The following is a 19,067-nucleotide window of genomic DNA, read 5'->3' as shown; positions in this document are numbered from 1 at the left end:
ATTCGCCAAACTGTGACTTCCCTGTGCAACGTAATACATGACCTGCAGAGAAACTTCCAATACCTGGAGAGCAAACTGCGAACCGACTCTAATGTCCTCTCCGACACAGTAACCTGTGGTACAGCCACTCAAACCGAGATCAGTATGTTCTTTGAAACTTCGGTTCTACAGGAACCCTGGCTACCTACGCCTGAGTTCTTTACAGGAGATCGCCGGAAGTTCAGGACTTTTCATAACTCCTGCGAGTTATATTTCTCTCTGCTCCCCAGGACCTTCTCCTCACCAAGAACTAAAGTAGGATTTGTCATCACCCTTCTTAGAAATGAACCCCAGTCCTGGGCATACCATCTTCGTGAACAACATGATCCAGCCCTAACCTCTGTGGATTCGTTCTTTTCAGCAATGGCGCAAGTTTATGCAGATCCCTTCCAGCGCCAAACTGCAGAGGCTATGATCAGTAAAGTACAACAAGGCCAAAGGCCTTTGGAGGATTATGTCACTGACTTCCATATCTGGAGTTCTGATACTCAGTGGAATGAGTCTGCTCTCCGTCATCAGTTCTGCCTTGGTCTTTCTGACACCCTCAAGGATGAGCTAGCCCGAGTGGGGGTACCAACAAAACTGGAGACTCTGATAGACCTAACGATCCATATCGATTGTCAGATTCGGGAAAGGTTAAATGAAAGGACCAGTGGAAAACTTCTGTTATGCCCTGAAGTTGGGCCAGCTAAGAATGTTGTCCCGTCTGAGTCGCTCACCAATCCAGCTAGAAGGAGCTTTTGGAGACCACAGTTATCCACAACAGAACGTCTCCGTCGGCAGAAGTCCAATCTCTGCCTCTACTGCGGTGAAGCTGGACATTGCGTGCCTGCCTGCCCGATCAAACCTCACAAATCTTCGCCCAACTGCTTCTACATTATGCATCCTCAGGGAACTGATCGAACGCACCTCTCGCACCAAAAAAACTATCATGGTCCTGGCCATCATTGACTCAGGTGCATGTAGCTGCTTCATGGATTCCCATTTTGCTACTCAGAATCAGATTCCCCTCCGCATGAAAACACAGAGGCTTGCAGTTCATCTGGTGGACGGGTCTGGTATTAGTTCCGGTCCGGTAACACAAAAAACCTTGCCAATATTTTGCTATTCTCGGTCGGGACACCAAGAATTCCTATGTCTGGACATTATCACTTCCCCGATTTTTCCAATTATCCTCGGTATGCCTTGGTTAAAAGCACATAATTCAACCATCAATTGGTTGACCAGAGAGATCTCTTTCCCTTCTGAATATTGTCAGAGTCACTGCACCCTCAAAGAGACAGGGCGGACAACCCCTCTGCTCAGTATTCATTCTGACCCTGAAACCCTGAAGCTTGTCCCCACGGTTTACCACGAATACCTGGGTGTTTTCAATAAGAAGAGTGCCAACACCCTTCCTCCACATCGTCCTTATGATTGTCCAATTGAGCTCCTGCCCGGTGCCGTAATTCCTTTCGGTAGGATTTACCCTCTGTCCGAAGTTGAACTAAAAGGTCCTCCAGGGATATATAGATGAAAGCCTGGAAAAAGGGTTTATTCGGCCATCTACTTCACCAGCAGGAGCCGGCATATATTTTGTGGAGAAGAAGGATGGCACTTTGAGACCTTGTATAGATTATCAGGACTTGAACAAGATCACGGTCAAAAAACATTATCCTCTTCCTCTGATCCCCGAGTTGTTCCAAAGATTGCAAGGAGCATGCTTTTTCTCAAAGTTGGATCTGAGGGGTGCTTACAATCTAGTAAGAATTCGGGAGGGAGACGAATGGAAGACAGCCTTCCGAACCAGATTCAGGCACTTTGAGTATCTGGTAATGCCCTTTTGTCTCTGCAACGCCCTAGTAACCTTCCAAAACCTGGTAAACAATGTTTTTCGGGACTACCTGGATTTATTTTTAATCGTGTATCTGGATGATATCTTGGTTTTTTCTTGTTCCATCGAAAGTCATCGTGACCATGTAAAAAAGACACTGGAGAGACTACGCCAACACCACCTCTATGCAATAGCTGAAAAAGGAGAGTTTGAGAAACAATCTATCCAATTCCTTGGGCTGGTGATCACTCCGGAAGGCATCTCCATGGACCCTCAGAAGGTGTCCGCCGTCTTGGAATGGCCCATCCCTGAAGATAGGAAAGCTGTGCAGAACTTTATAGGCTTTGTGAACTTCTATAGGAAGTTTATCAAGGACTTCTCTGGAATCCTAGCGCCAGTGACACAGCTCACCAGGCAACATGTGCCCTTCAAATGGACTCCTGAGGCTCAAACAGCCTTTGAGCAGCTAAATATCATCTTCACAACCGCACCCATCCTGAAACACCCTGACCCTGCCCTAGCCTTCATCCTTGAAGTTGATGCTTCAGAAAACGCGGTAGGAGCCATATTGTCACAAAGGCAGGGGCCCAAATCCCTTCTGCATCCTGTTGCTTTCTTCTCCCGGAAATTGAATGTCTCTGAGAGAAATTATGATGTGGAAGACAGGGAATTACTAGCCCTCAAAGCAGCATTAGAAGAATGGCGCTATTTACTAGAAGGAGCAGCCCATCCTATTCTCATCTTTACTGACCACAAGAATCTAGAGTACTTGAGAACTGCAAAACGACTCAGGCCACGACAAGCTAGGTGGGCACTATTTTTCTCATGCTTCGTCTTCCATCTGACCTACCATCCGAGATCAAAGAATGGTAAACCGGATGCACTCTCCCGCATGTTTCCTGACCCAGTTGTTCAGTCAGAACCTGACACGATCTTGCCAGCCAAGAATTTTCTACTTCTGCAAACGGATCTTGTAACTCAGATAAAACAAGCCATGGACAATATCCCACCTCCTGTAAATATGCATCTACAATTTAAGGATGGCCTGTACTTCCACAAGGGACAGATCTTGTGCCCGAAGGACTTCGAGCACTTATTCACCAGAGATGTCACGACCATCCCTTAGCAGGTCACTTTGGGATTCGCAAAACATCTGAGTTAGTCTCTCGCTCTTTTTGGTGGCCTAATGCAGCAAAGGATTGCCAGGACTATGTAAAATCGTGCACAGTCTGTCTGAGGAATAAGTCGGATAGAGCCAAGACTTGGGGCCTGCTGGAATCCCTGCCTGTACCAGAAAAACTTTGGAGCATGATCTCCATGGATTTTATTGTGAAACGCCCCCCCATCTGAGGAATTCACCACTATTTTAGTAGTAGCTGAGATGGCCCACTTCATTGCCTTGAAAGGGGCTCCTTACGCTACAGAAACGGCTTCCGCTTTCATCAAGGAAATTGTAAGGCTACATGGTGTTCCCTTAAATATTGTGTTGGATCGAGGGGTACAATTTACGTCTAAATTTTGGAAGGCTCTGTGTGAGGCATTAGAGATCAAGTTACACTTCTCTGCTTATCATCCTCAAACAAATGGACAAATGGAGAGGACAAATCAAACACTGGAGCAATACCTCCGATGCTTCTCCTCGTACTCACAGGACAACTGGGCATCACTCCTTCCTGTAGCGGAGTTCGCATATAATAACTCCATGCATTTCGCCACCAAACAATCCCCTTTTTACTCTAATTACGGATACCACCCCTCCTTTCTTCCAGAAATACCAGTGGAGGCCGCTGTCCCAGCAGTAGAAGAAAGGATGTTTTTGTAATATTTTGCCGTTCCTCGGGAGGAACGGCAAAATATTACAAAAAAACAATTTCTGAGGCCCAAGAAAGCAACAAAAAAATTTTTGATAGAAAAAGAAGGGGCAACTTGAAACTAAAACAAAGGGATAAAGTCTGGCTGTCCACGGCTAATCTGAAATTAAATTGTCCATCAAAAAAGCTGGGTCTAAGATACCTGGGACCATTTTCTGTCAAGAGAAGGGTTAACCCTGTAGCATTTGAATTGGAACTACCAGCTAACCTAAAAATCTACTCGGTATTTCATTGTTCTTTACTGAAACCACACGTCCCAAGTGGGTTCCCCAACCGGAATTCTGAGGCACCTGCCCTACTGTTGGTGGATGGAAATGAAGAATATGAAGTGGAGGCTATCTTGAACTGTAGGAAGAGGGGAGGACAGACCCAGTTCCTCATCAATTGGAAGGGTTATGGACCTTAGGATAACTCCTGGGAACCGTCCACTAATGTCCATGCCCTACAGATACTTCAAGCCTACCTCCGTAGTCATCCTGAGACACGAGCCCTAGTGGGCATCCAGAGGCTGCCCATGGGGGGGGGGCAATATCAGGGAACAAGAAGATCGCCGCAGCGCATGAATCTGCGCAGGATCCTGACAAGGCATACAAGCAGGCAGGCACTAGGACCCAGGCACGCCTGTCAGCACTGGGCAGGCTATTTAAAGAGCACCTCCGTGCTTATTCAGTGCTGACTGGTCTTCAGCTCCCCCAGTGTCCTGCTTGTTTCCTGTGAAATTCATTTGGTACTGACCCGGCTTGTTCTTGACCCGACTCTGAGCTCTCTTCTGCCCCCCTGGTTCCTGACTTCGGCTCTGTTCCTGACTTTGGCATTTTCCTCCTGATCCTTTACCATGCTGCCCGACTGTTATGACCCTGGCTATCCTACGACTCCGCTCCAGTCCTATGTCCTGGCTGCAAACCTGGCTCTGCTGTGCATCTGACAATCCACTGTACCTGCCTGGTCTATTTCTACAGTATCCGAATCAGTGGATATCCTGCTTACTAAGGTCATCATCTGCAAGAGCTGCAAGCAAAACCCTGGCGCTCTTGTCCCCCTGGTCCTTAGACTCCCTCTGTTCCAACCTCAGCGGGCTCAGGATTAGTGACACAAGTGAGGCCGACCTCGTCAATTCAGTCTCCCATCAGGTACGTGACAGCAGTGCTGGGCAATGGAGTGGCTGCTGTCATTCACAAGAGCTGGGTTTGACAGGGGAGTGGCTGCTGTTATTCATAAGAGCAAGACTGGGTGGGGGAGGGGCTGATGTCATTCACAAGAGCTGGGTTTGGTGGAGGAGTGTCTTCTGTCATTCTTAAGAGCAGGCCTGGGCAGGAAAGTGGCTACTGTCATTCATAAGAGCAAGACTGGGTGGGGGAGAGGCTGCTGCCATTCATAAGATCAAAGCTGGGTGGGGGAGTGGGAGCTGTCATTCATAATAGCAAGACTGAGTGGGGGAGTGGCTTGTCAGGGGAGTGGCTGCTGTCATTCATAAGAGCAGGGCTGGGTGGGGGGAGGGACTGCTGGCATTTATAAGAACAGGGTTGGGTGGGGGGAGGGACTGCTGGCATTCATAAGAACAGGGCTGGGTGGGGGAGTGCGCATGCTGCCGGCGGAACTTCTGCTCTGATTCCCACCTGGTACCTGACCTTGGCTTTGAACCGACTACCCAGTAATCCTCTGTCCCCGGAAGGGCTTGCATACCTTGTACAGGTGCCACCTGTCTGCAGACCTAATCTCAGTGCATCAACTGTGCTTCTGAGTGGACCACCAACCAGCACTCCTACAGGCCACCTGTGCCACTTTGGGCCGGAGTCCCGCTGTCCCACTCTCAGGAGAGTCCGGAACTTAGCCGCAAGGGAAGCCCTCTCTCCATTGGCCTCCATCACCAGGTACGTGACACAAATATGCCATACCTATGATAGAGCATAACAAGTATAATGAAAGTCAAAACAATTTTTTATATAGTGGTGACAGGTGGAAACCACTGACAGGTTTTTATTGCTGACTATGTCCCCGGTAAGGAAATTTACCCTCTCTAATTGTCCTGATCACCAATGTCATCGGGAATGAAAGTAAGGGAAAAGCCCAAATTTTCAGATGCCATCAGAACAGGAATGGAGGGAGAATCTTCCAATGGCAACACTTGTTCTACTAACAATTGTATAAGAGGCAGCATAGACAGTGTTTTTTTTTTTTTTTTCTTAGAGCCCAAAAAAATAGCAGATTCCCCCATCCACACAAGTGACTGCAGCCACTGACCAATAAATGATTTCAGCCTGTCTGTTCAAATCTTTTGAGTCTACGAGACAGGAGGTGAAGAGAAATCTCTCTAATGGGGACAGACAACAACAAAAAATCCCTCGTTACTATATCTAAACCTACTTAGACTTAAAGCCGAGCTCCACCCAAATGGGAAAGTTCCACTTTAAGGCTTTGTCCCCCATTAAGGATTGGTACCTTTGAGGAGCAGGGGGAGGAGGAACCCGAATTTGACAGGTACCCGCTCCTACTGCGGTCACCTAGGCAAGTGGAACTTGTCCTCCCCCCTCCCTCCCTGTAGTCTTCTGGGACACGTGATAGGTCTAGTAGACCATTCACAATGCGCATCACTTCTCGTGCATGCGCAGTGGGCACCCAGCTGTGAAGCTACAAGCTGCCACAGCCGGGTGCCCACACTGAAGATGCCGGGGCCTAAAGGACAGGAACGTCAGTCAACCAGGCCATTATGAGGACACCGTGGGAAGGAGGGATAGGTGAGTGCCCGGTTTTAAAACTCAGCAGTTCCAGTTTTTGTCGCTGCTGACTTATTTTTTTTTAATTCCGTCTGGAATTAAAGTGGAAAGTGCCACTAAATGAAGTTAGTAAACATGAAGATAGTAAATAATGGGCAGCACAGTGGCTAAATGGTTAGCACTTCCACCTGACAGTACTCGGGTCGTTGGTTCAAATCCCAGCCACGGCACCTCCTGCCTGGAGTTTGCATGTTCTGCCTGTGTGGGTTTCCTCCGGGTACTACGGTTTCCTCCTACACTCCAAAGACATGCTGGGAGGTGAATTGGCTCCTGTCTAAATTGTCCCTAGTATGTGTATGTATGAATGTGAGTTAGGGACCTTAGTTTGTACGCCCCTTGAGGGTTAGGGACTGATGTGAATGTATAATATGTATGTAAAAAATAATAATAATCACCTCCCCAACTGCCCACACTAATGAAGGGGAATCACTGTCTAAAGCCTCATCAGAAACTGACACTTCTAGGAATGTGAATCCCTTGTGTTCCCTCCCACTAACCCTTATGTCACTGTCCCCACTGTCCCCTATGTCCCCACTGTCCCCTATGAGAAGTATTGCCCAAGATCTAGCCCTACTTCTCCTATGGGTCACAGGAGTGTAGAAATAAGTCCTGATTCTGCTGACCCATCACACAGCCGGTCTGAGTTCTGAAGGGATGCTGACAATAAAGTCAGGATCCGCCCAGATGCCTGACTGGCAGCTGGCTGAGCCTCTCAGCCCGCCGCTGAGAACCTGGGACAGCTTCTCCTCCATTCACAGTCCTGTGCTCCAGTGAATGCTGGAGGGGCAGAGAAGAGAGCCGATGACTGACAGTCATTGGCTCTCTGTTCACTGAACAACTAGAACTGAGCAATCAGCGGTCTTTGATCGCTCAGTTCTCAACGTAGAGTGGATGAGGGACAGCAGCAGCAATGCATTGATGCTGCATCCACCTAGGTGTATAAATATATATTTTTTAACATTCCCACACTTCACTTACCCTGACATTATTTAGTGCCACTTGGTATGAAAAGCAGTAGGAAAAAATATATGGAGTCTGATTCTCAATTGTCGCAGACATTTTCCCCTCTCCTTCCCAGGTGATGGAGGATCATTAACCTTTGGTCGGTCTGAAATTTGGACCTAGGAAAGAACAGGACAGAATTAATTATTTTATTATGTTTATTTTCTGTTTAATCTTTTTTTTTTATAATATTTTCACAGAAAACAAAGTTCATAGTACAGCGCACGTCAGAAATAAAACCAACATAATAATGACGGATGCACGGAGTTGATAATTTTACACTTCTCACAAGAAAATGGTAATACGGGTGTACTTTTAATTAATTTTCAGTTTACGAATGAAAATCCATTGAAGGTAACGCCTCGGTGTACAATTTTTTTTTCGCAATACGAAGCGCACGTCGGTGCCGATTTTTAAATGCAATTGCCGGCTTTTCTTTTTCTTCACTATAGCTCACAGAATTAGCTGTCACTTTCCCCGGAGCTAAAGGAAACTTTGTTTCTTTTATCTTGGGAAACAAACTAAAAGCAAACATTGTTTCTTTTAACTCGGGGAAATAAACTTTGTTTCTTTTAGCTGGGGTGGAAAGTGACAGCTGATTCTCTGAGCTATAGTGAAGAAAAAAAAAAAATTACATTTAAAACCCAGCACTGACCTATAGTGACAGCGACTTTTTTCTTTACTTTTTTCTGACCTCTGGAACGGATGAATTGGTTTTCAATGCATTCCTATAGGAAACCGCGTTTCGGTCTACGAAGTTTTCACAATACGAAACATCCCGGGGAAAGCATTACCGAGGTACACCAGTACCATGTAAAGTAGAGAAGTAAACAGGTACAGCACCCCCGACTGGGAATGTGCTGAGGCAGGCAACATACGTACTGCCATCAAGTGCAATATGAATGCAATAGAAAATGGCAAAGTATGTCTATGAGAAACACTAGGATAAAAAGTTTAAAAGGTCCTCTGGATTAAGATTAGAAAAGCTTCCTTTATAGCAGGGATCTCCAAACTGTCTAAACAAAGGGCCAGTTTTTTGTCCTTCGGGCCTTAGAAGGGCCAGAACGTGGCCAGTGTGAGTGGAAATTTTCCTGGCATCAGTGGGAGTAAACATCACCACATTTGGTATTAGTGGGAGGAATAGTGCCCCATCAATGGCATCAAAGGGGTTAATAATGCCCCATTGTTGGTGTCCTTGGGAGAAATGGCGCCCCATTGTTGGTGTCCTTGGGAGAAATGGCGCCCCATTGTTGGTGTCCTTGGGAGAAATGGTGCCCCATTGTTGGTGTCCTTGGGAGAAATGGCACCCCATTGTTGGTGTCCTTGGGAGACTTTGGCAACTCCACCTCTAGACTTCGGCAGAGCAACTCCACCTCTAGACTTCGACTTCGGCAACTCCACCTCTAGACTTCAGCAGAGCAACTCCACCTCTAGACTTCGGCAGAGCAACTCCACCTCTAGACTTCGGCAGAGCAACTCCACCTCTAGACTTCGGCAGAGCAACTCCACCTCTAGACTTCGGGGAGGGAGCAAGAAAAGAATAGTTGGTATTAGGCTTTACTATTACTTTAAGCAATGGCTAAAACAATATTGGAGGTTGTGATGTATTGCACTCTCACTACCCAACACCCAGGGCTGTGGATAAGGGGGTACCACCAGTCCTCCAGTACAGAGCCCAGGCCAGCAGGGGGGCCCAGGAAGCTGGGTGATTTGGATGTGGGCAAGGAGGGTGATGGGTGTGGCGGGGGGGCAAGTACTGGAACTGATCCCCTGTGTTTTTTGAAGGGGAAGGGGGCCCTGTCAGGTTGGTTGTATGGGGCCCCATACTTTCTAACAGCAGCCTTGCCAACACCACTCCAGCTCATGGGACAATGTAAGCTCCAGCACTGAGAGTTATGGTCACTGACTCCCTATGCACCCTCTAGCTGCCACCATGTCTTTTATTGGAAACTCGCCTCATTCCCAGCATTGGCTGTTGCCTATCACTCGCTGCCATGGCCAGACAGGAAAAAAAATAATATAGTTTATAATATACAGTAGTCGATTTTTTTCAAAGATGCAGCAAGTTCTTTAATTAGAGATCAGAGCATTGTTTTAACGAAAGTTAAGAAAAATGGTGCAAGAAAATATTTACAGAAAATATTTTACAAAACAGACAGTAAGCAACGGTGCATTAAATAGAATTAAAAGTGCAAAAAAAAAAATTGTCTGTTTGGTTCTGTGCAGAGTAAGTCCAACCTGGTATCAGAGTCAATGGCTCTCACAAATGACCCTTAGCATTCTTTCATAATTGAATGGAAATTAAGAGCTGCTGGTCTGTAACTGCAGCCATTCCTTCATGTTTAACCCTTTTGGTGCCAATGACATATGCCATACCTTGGCAGCAGTAGGATGTTATAACACTCACTCCCAGCTGCAATAGCAGGTTGCAGGGTGTGCAAATCTGTCAGATGGGAGTGATGGGCTAGCTGGGAAGTCGCCTGATCGCTTCCACACACTCCAACAACTGTTGGCCTTCCCTGCCCGCACCCCCACCATGCTTACAGGCTCTGCGCCCCCATTGGTGAACCAAGGACCTGCATGGTGGGTGCCACCAGGTAGAGGGAGTTCAGCTTATTGATTTAGATGGGCTTTAAGGCCTTTCTTTAGGCCATATCTGACATAGAAAAAAAATATTTGCCGTCTCAGATAACCTTCCCTCGTCTGATCTTTCATGTAAAGTACCAATATTTACTAGGATGTATAATTGAACACTACATTCCTCATAAAATCTTGCAAACATTCATCTGTCTTTACCAAATTAGTGTATGGTTTTTGGAAAAGACTTCAAAAAGAGGTAGTGAGTCAGCCAATAGTAAGTGGATTCAAACAGGTTTTGAGCAAAAAAAAGCATGCAGGGATCTGCTGCCCACTACTGTCTGTAGCTTTCAGTGCTGTCACACTTTGAATGGCAATTGCAACACTGTACCCATATGGTTATGCAACACTGTACCCATATGGTCATGCAACACTGTACCCACATGGTCATGCAACACTGTACCCATATTGTCATGCAACACTGTACCCATACGGTCATGCAACACTGTACCCATATTGCCATGCAACACTGTACCCACATGATCATGCAACACTGTACCCACATGGTCATGCAACACTGTACCCATATGGTCATGCAACACTGTACCCATATTGTCATGCAACACTGTACCCATATGGTCATGCAACACTGTACCCATATTGTCATGCAACACTGTACCCATATGGTCATGCAACACTGTACCCATATTGTCATGCAACACTGTACCCATATGGTCATGCAACACTGTACCCACATGGTCATGCAACACTGTACCCATATGGTCATGCAACACTGTACCCATATGGTCATGCAACACTGTACCCACATGGTCATGCAACACTGTACTCACATGGTCATGCAACACTGTACCCACATGGTCATGCAACACTGTACTCACATGGTCATGCAACACTGTACCCACATGGTCATGCAACACTGTACCCATATGGTCATGTAACACTGTACCCATATTAAATTTTTATCATTTTTTTAATTTTTTTGCCTTCCTCTGGATCAACTGTGGGTGTAGGATAACTTTTTTTTTTCTATGGTTGAACTGGATGGACTTTTGTCTTTTTATTTTCAGCCAGGCTAACTATGTAAATAGAGCTTTCTTTTAGTGGTATTTAATCAGCACTGGGTTTTTTAATTTTTGCTAAATAAACAAAAAAAGACCAGGACTGTTGAAACTCCCCCACCACGTTTTTCTTCATTTCTGTTATAAAATTTTGCAAATAAATGATCTTTCTTTATAAATTGTGACCAACATGTATTCTGCTCAGGGGCGGATTGACCATTCGAGCACTCAGGCACTGCCTAAGGGCCCGGGGTCCGTAGGGGGCCCCATGAAATGCCCCTGGTACCTTTTAGGCTTTTTTGGGTGTGCTTTGAGTGTGGGCAAGGACACAGGGGCCCCATGATCACCTATTGCCCGGGGGCCCCATGAGTTGTCAGTCCGCCCCTGATTCTGCTCCATTTCTTTGGTGAAAATAACCCAAATCAGTGTTTATTATTTAGTCTGTAGGAAAGTTATAGAGTTCACAAACTATGGGAGATATATCTGAATATTGATCAATCCTGAAGTACTGACAGCTGATCTAATTTCTTGAGGCCCTAAAATGCCAGAACAGTACAGATATCCCCCAAATGTCAGGACAGTACAAATACCCCCCCTCCCCCCAAATGTCAGGATAGTACAAACCCCCCCCCCCCCCCCAAATGTCAGGATAGTACAAATCCTCCAAAAATGTCAGGACAGTACAAATACCCCAAAATGTCAGGACAGTACAAATACCCCCCCCCCCCCAAATGTCAGGATAGTACAAATACCCCCCCCCCAAATGTCAGGATAGTACAAATCCTCCCAAAATGTCAGGACAGTACAAATACCCCCCCCCCCCCAAATGTCAGAACAGTACAAATCCCCCCCCAAATGTCAGGACAGTGCAAATCCCCCCAAATGTAAGGACAGTACAAATCTCCCACCCCCCCCCCCTCAAATGTCAGGGCAGTACAAATCCCCCCCCAAAATGTCAGGACGGTACAAATCCCCCCCAAATGTCAGGACGGTACAAATCCCCCCCAAATGTCAGGACGGTACAAATCCCCCCCCAAATGTCAGGATGGTACAAATCCCCCCCAAATGTCAGGACAGGACAAATCCCCCCAAATGTCAGGATGGTACAAATCCCCCCCCCAAATGTCAGGATGGTGCAAATCCCCCCCAAATGTCAGGATGGTACAAATCCCCCCCAAGTGTCAGGATGGTACAAATCTCCCCAAATGTCAGGACAGGACAAATCCCCCCAAATGTCTGGATGGTACAAATCCCCCCAAATGTCAGGACAGGACAAATCCCCCCAAATGTCGGGATGGTACAAATCCCCCCAAATGTCAGGACGGTACAAATCCCCCCAAATGTCAGGACGGTACAAATCTCCCCCAAATGTCAGGACGGTACAAATCCCCCCAAATGTCAGGGCGGTACAAATCCCCCCAAATGTCAGGATGGTAAAAATCCCCCCCAAATGTCAGGACGGTACAAATCCCCCCAAATGTCAGGATGGTAAAAATCCCCCCCAAATGTCATTAAAATGTTCCTAAAGCACTCCCACTTTTCCTGCATGGTTTTTGTTTCTAGAATATCTTCCCATTTAATGCTATGAAGTGTGGAGCTCAGTTTGGTTAGGGTAGCTTTTTTGAAATTCAGTGTCCATGTCCTCCCCTCATGTCTGTTTTTTCTATGATTTACTGTCCTGTGATCACTATTTCCTAATTAATCGTTGACTTCCACGTCCGCTATCAGATCTGGGTTGTTAGTAATTAGTAGGTTAAGAAGAGCTTTTTTTCCAGTTAGGACATCCATCAACTGACAAATAAAATTGCCCCGCAAATGCCTTTCCCCCTTGTCAATGGAAAATGCATGAAAAGTACATCTGAGAAGTATTTTAGTGCAGTTTTTAAGTCGCACGTCCTTTAAAAAACACTTAGTAAAAACGCATAGGCGTTTTTGCCGCGCTTTCTGTGTTTTTGTGGCGGTTTAGTGTGAAAGCAGCCTATCTCTAACCAGATGACCTGTAGGGGCTTTTAAAGCATTGCCTATATAGAAATTTAGGGTACTAATGTTTGTCGCCAGTTCATGGGCGCACACCGTTTTAAGGCTTGAAATGTTGGTTGTGTATTTACTTGGTGTAAACCAACCAATTGGGTAATATATTGCTTTTGTGCTATTAAATTACCTTTATTATTATTATTATTATTATTATACAGTATTTATAAAGCGCCAATAGTTCGCTCAGCGCTGTACATTACAATGGGGGACAGAACATGTGACAGAACAATACCAATACAATGTGATACATGAGGGGATTGAGGGCCCTGCTCTTTCGAGCTTACAATCTAGGAGGGAGGGGATGGTGGCACAGGAGGAGATAGCTGTGGGGGATGGAGTGGTAGGAAGAGTGGAGGAGGTCGGTCAAGTTAGCAGGGGGTGGGGTAGGCTTCCCTAAAGAGGTAGATTTTCAGGGTGCGCCTAAAGGAGAGGAGAGTAGGTGATAGTCTGATGGATTGGGGTAGGGAGTTCCAGAGGATGGGTGACACCCTGGAGAAGTCCTGGAGGCGGGCATGGGAGGAGGAGACCAGGGAACTAGAGAGAAGGAGGTCTTGTGAGGAGCGGAGTGTGCGTGTTGGGCGGTACTTGGATATTAGGTCGGTGATGTAGTTCGGGGCAGTATGGTGGACAGCTTTGTACGTCAGTGTTAGGATTTTGAATTTGATCCGTTGGGCAATCGGAAGCCAGTGGAGGGATTGGCAGAGAGGTTTGGAGGACACTGATTGGAGGCCAGTGGAGGGATTGGCAGAGGGGGGTGGCGGAGATGGAGCGGTTGGAAAGGTGAATGAGTCTGGCAGCCGTATTCAGGATGGACTGAAGCGGGGATAGCCAGCGGCGAGGCAGGCCAGTGAGGAGGGAGTTGCAGTAGTCGAGTCGTGATATGATGAGGGAGTGGATGAGCTGTTTAGTGGTTTCTGGGGTAGGAACGCTCGTATTTTGGCGATGTTGCGGAGGTGGAGTCTGCATGTTGCGGAGGTGGAGTCTGCACGAGTTTGTTAAAGATTGGACTTGGGGCTGGAAGGATAGGTTGGAGTCCAGAATGACACCAAGTACTCTGGCCTGCGGGGCGGGTTTGATGGTGGCATTGTTGGATGTGATGGAGAAGTCAATGGGGGGTGGGGTCCGGGCTGGGGTGAAGACAAGAAACTCGGTTTTGGAGAGATTCAGTTTAAGGAAGTGGAGCGACATCCAATCTGATATGTCACTCAGTAGGTGTGTGATTCAGCCGATTTAGGATTTAGGCTAGGTTCACTTTTTTAGGCATTTTTATGCATTTTTTAGGCATTTTTTTCATCTTTTAAATATTTTTTGTTTCTAGGAAAATTTAAAACGAATCAAACGTAGCAAAAATGCATCAAAACGCAAAATACAATGCTTTTCTGCAGAGTTTCCATTGAAGTCTATAGATCCAAAAACACAACTTTTCAAAAAGTCCCCGACCCTTTCCAAAAAATGCCCCGGGTGAAAACGCACAGATGTGAACATGTCCCATAGGAAATCATGTTAAAGGGACGGTACTGTGTTTCTGCAAAACGCTGCAGAAAATGCTAGTTTCTAGTGTATTTTTACTGAAATTTAAAAAACTGGCAGCGAAAGGGGCAGTGATACTGCTTCGTTACATTAATGCACAGCTATTGTGTAAACACTAGTCCTATAACCAGGTATTAGTGAGTATCTGATTGGCATCTGTCATGGATCAAAAATGCACGCCCACGGTGACTAGCTAACCGAGACGTGGTCCGTGACTGGGGTAAAGAGAGAATGAGGGGGACTTTGAGTATATAAGACTGGCCATGATACACTTTCACAGCCCGCACTGCCTCTGGCCACCACTAGAGGGAGACTCCACTCCAATCCAGCTGGCTGACCACAGACAGGCAGATACTAATCATAAATACAATCCGGTGAACTCTAAGGGTTGGGGAGCACTCTAGCATTCCCTTCTAGGATTCCTCCAGCTATCCTACAACCCCGGTGTTAATCACTCTTCCACTGTCCACACCCCCCCGCACCAGACACACAACAAATGGTAGCTTGCCACCACCCAACAGTTTGTCCGCAGACTGGTTTGCTGAGCCACCACACACACACAGATCTCCATCTGGCAGATCTGCTACTTTACAATCTGCATGCAATCTGCCAACACGCAGCGCAATTGCATACAGCATACTGCATACAGATTGGCAATGAACTTAGACTGAGCACATAGACACTACAATACAACAATCTCCGGAGATATGAGCCCGAGCTTAGTACACAGAAGTCACTTATTAATTTTATGATTTAATATCCCAAAAGTGGGCGGAGCATAAACTATATACAAAGAAAAAAGTTACAGAAAATACAAAAAGACACACAATTGACTATTCACTATGAAATAAAAAGGGAATAAAAACAGAAATAAAAGTTTTACCAAGAGTTATCCTGCGACTGAAGCAAATCAGAGAAAGTCCACGATTCACCAGTCATATGGAACCGGCTCCATATGAATCACCCCGTCCATATCTCAGGGTCATCAATTTATTGAAATATGGGTGTGGGCTGGACTTTAGCCCTTGGCCAATCAGCCCTGAGGGGTGTTCCTGTACCAGCCCAAAGGGCATTCTGGGTTCTGCAGTTCCCCATCTCAAATGGGCCAGGAATGGTTCTGATCACTGGGTCAGGAATAAAATTTCCGACACCAGCATATCAATGCGATCGCGACAGTACCAATTGCTGTTCAGCTGTCACAATCAGGCGCCATATAACCGTTCTCTGCGTTTCTCTGGGATTCTACAGAGGCTACAAATACAGTTTTACATGCAGATGGGGCCTAAAATGTGTCCAATCAGAAGGAAGTGTTTTCATCTCTCTGCAACTAATATTTTAGCTTTCATAAGAGATATAATAGATTCCTCTGATCTGGGGATATAAATCAGAGCTGGCAGACACATCGGAGCCCCCTCCTTGTCCCCTGTGGTTTCTTGAAGCCGATATGGCTAGAGCCCTTCTTTTAGATGTCAAGAAGGTGGCAATCTCTGGCTACATAGGTGAGAAGGTTTTATTGGCACCTCAGTGTCACCTCCAGTCTAGAAGCTGCTCTGTCCTTTCAGATGCTGATTGGTGAACATATGTCTCTGACTGAATACTGAACACTGATCTGTAATAACACGGAACTAAACTAGATCTACGATGACATATTTCTACTGATCACATCACATCTTAGCTACCCGAATCTTACATTTACGTTACATAATCTCATATTGGGACCCCTACATCTACTTAGATACTTCATTTCATAGCTATACTTCATAACAAACTGAAGATACAACTAAGTACACGGACAATAGAAATTAGAATATATTTGAGCTTTCTTTTTTTTTTCTTTTGAGCTCTTTATTATTCCCTTCTCTACATACATTTTCTATTACCAAATCAATATCTGACTATCACATGCTTCAGGATTTGTATTTCTTTTTAGTGTCTTTTTGGCTATGATAATGCAATTAAAATAAAAGTTGCAAACATTTGGCCACCATAATGATAGAAAAATAACACTTTTTTATCTATTTTTCAAATAATACAGCTGAGTTTAAACTGTAGGAACTGGGTCTGGTGGTTGACGCTGAGCATCGCGCTTTGGGCGGATGGCGGTCAGTCTGTTAACTAGCATTTGGAGGATTGCCTTCTTTTTTTATCTCGTCACGTGAATTCTAAATCTTCTACTGAATTGTAAATTTGTGTAAAACAAATAAAAAAATTTGTTTTATATATATATATATATATATATATAATTTTTTTTTTCTCAGTAAAAATTTTGAAATGAAATAACCAATGATAGTTGGAAATGGACATAGACCAGGGGTGGGCAAACTTTTTGACTTGAGGGCCGCAATGGGTTCATATATTGGACCCGGGGGCCGGACCAAGAGTAGATGAATGATGTGTATGTGTCATCCATAGTAAGTATAGTAATATTCCCCCATAGTAAGCATAGTAATTCATCCCCCATATAGTAATTCATCCCCCATATAGTAATTCATCCCCCATATAGTAATTCATCCCGCATAGTAATTCATCCCCCATAGTAATTCATCCCCCATATAGTAATTAATCCCCCATATAGTAATTCATCCCCCATAGTAATTCGTCCCCCATATAGTAATTTGTCCCCCATATAGTAATTCATCCCCCATATAGTAATTCATCCCCCATATAGTAATTCATCCCCCATGTAGTAATTCAACCCCCATATAGTAATTCAACCCCCATAGTAATTCATCCCCCATATAGTAATTCATCCCCATATAGTAATTCATCCCCCATATAGTAATTAATCCCCCATATAGTAATTCATCCCCCATATAGTAATTCAACCCCCATAGTAATTCATCCCCCATATAGTAATTAATCCCCCATATAGTAATTCATCCCCCATAGTAATTCATCCCCCATATAGTAATTCATCCCCCATACTAATTCGCCCCCCATAGTAATTTGTCCCCCATATAGTAATTTGTCCCCCATATAGTAATTCATCCCCCATAGTAATTCATCCCCCCTATAGTAATTCATCCCCCATATAGTAATTCCTCCCCCAGAGTAATTCGTCCCCCATAGTAATTCGTCCCCCATAGTAATTCGTCCCCCATAGTAATTCGTCCCCCATATAGTAATTCATCCCCCATATAGTAATTCATCCCCCATAGTAATTCATCCCCATAGTAATTCATCCCCCATATAGTAATTCATCCCCCCTATAGTAATTCATCCCCCATATTAAGTCCCCAAGTCCCCCCTGTGTCAATTCACTTACCTTTGCTCCGCACGTTCCTCTCGCCGTGTTCCCGCTTCGTTCCGGTGTAGCATGAAAATCTGTCTCCTATGAGGATCTGTCCCCCTCGACGTATCTGCGCATGTGCCAGTTTCAGGCATTAGCAGCCGATCGGCGATCTCCGGCACATGCGCAGATACGTCGAGGGGGACAGATCCTCACAGGAGAGAGATTTTCGTGCTGCACCGGTCTTCAGGGCGGACTGTGAGAGGAGCCTAGCTCCGCGGGCCGGATTAAAAGGTCCGCCGGGCCGTAGTTTGCCCATTGCTGACATAGACAGTGAAAATTGTGATATCCCCTAACTTTAGGGGTTAATGCTCATGGAACCCCTAGCACCAGCAGCAGGAATCCTGGGATTCCGCAGGACTGTGGTTGAGAGGCTGCTGTAGAGAACACTATGTTTGAGATTAATAAAAAAAAAAAAACCCCAATGAAACAATTGGTAAAGGTACAGATGATCCAGGGAATATCTGATTGCCTCTCGGGGGATCAGGAAGGAATTTTTTCCCCCTGCAGGAGCAAATTGGATCGTGCTTTGCTGGGTTGTTTGCCTTCCTCTGGATCAAATGTGGGTGTAGGATTATAACTTTTTTTTTTTATAGTTGAGCTGGATGGACTTTTGTCTTTTTTTTTCAGCCAGACTAACTATGTAACCAATTGCATGAATAAGTAAAAAAAAATAATTACGTAAATAAAAACTCACCTAAAACTGCGAGAAAAGAAACCCCAAGGCTGGGTCCATACATGACAAGGTGAATCTCTTGTCTTTGCTAGCTGTGGATTAACCAGAAACTGCTGTGTATATAAGAGGAAGTGAAGCTAAATATTGCTATTGGCTGCACAAAGCCTCCAGTCATATCTTATCTACAGGTCACTGGAGGATATTCTAGAAAGAAATAGAGCAAAGCATTGCATGGCTTTGGCAAAGGACCTTAATTGTTTTATAATTGTAATAGTCTTCATTAGGTGATTATCACACACTAGTCCAAGCCAATAAATATTTCAGGCAATGCACCACAATGCACGATCAGTCCCTACTGTATTTGGATGTTGGGGCGTCATTTG

Source organism: Staurois parvus, unplaced genomic scaffold, assembly GCF_062004578.1.
Source record: "Staurois parvus isolate SC_StPar_1 unplaced genomic scaffold, SC_StPar_1.0 ptg001227l, whole genome shotgun sequence".
Taxonomy (NCBI): domain Eukaryota; kingdom Metazoa; phylum Chordata; class Amphibia; order Anura; family Ranidae; genus Staurois; species Staurois parvus.
Note: the sequence above shows the minus strand (reverse complement) of the source record.